Here is a 325-nt window from a genome sequence, read left to right as displayed (position 1 = left end):
TAAAAGACGCTTACTCCTTGGAAGGAAAGTTATGACCAACCTAGATAGCATTTTCAAAAGCAGAGACATTACTTTGCCAACAAAGTTCCATCTAGTCAAGGCTATGGTTTTTCCAGTGGTCATGTATGGATGTGAGATTGGACTGTAAAGAAGGCTGAGTGCCGAAGAATTGATGCTTTTGAACTGTGGTGTTGGAGAAGACTCTTGAGTAGTCCCTTGGACTGCAAGGAGATCCATCCATTCTGAAGAAGATCAGCCCTGGCATTTCTTTGGAAGGAATGATGCTGAAGCTGAAACTCCAGTACTTTGGCCACCTCATGTGAAG

The sequence above is a fragment of the Bison bison genome, unplaced genomic scaffold (assembly GCF_000754665.1).
Source record: "Bison bison bison isolate TAMUID 2011002044 unplaced genomic scaffold, Bison_UMD1.0 scf7180017864332, whole genome shotgun sequence".
Taxonomy (NCBI): Eukaryota; Metazoa; Chordata; class Mammalia; order Artiodactyla; family Bovidae; genus Bison; species Bison bison.
This window is presented reverse-complemented; position numbering follows the sequence as displayed.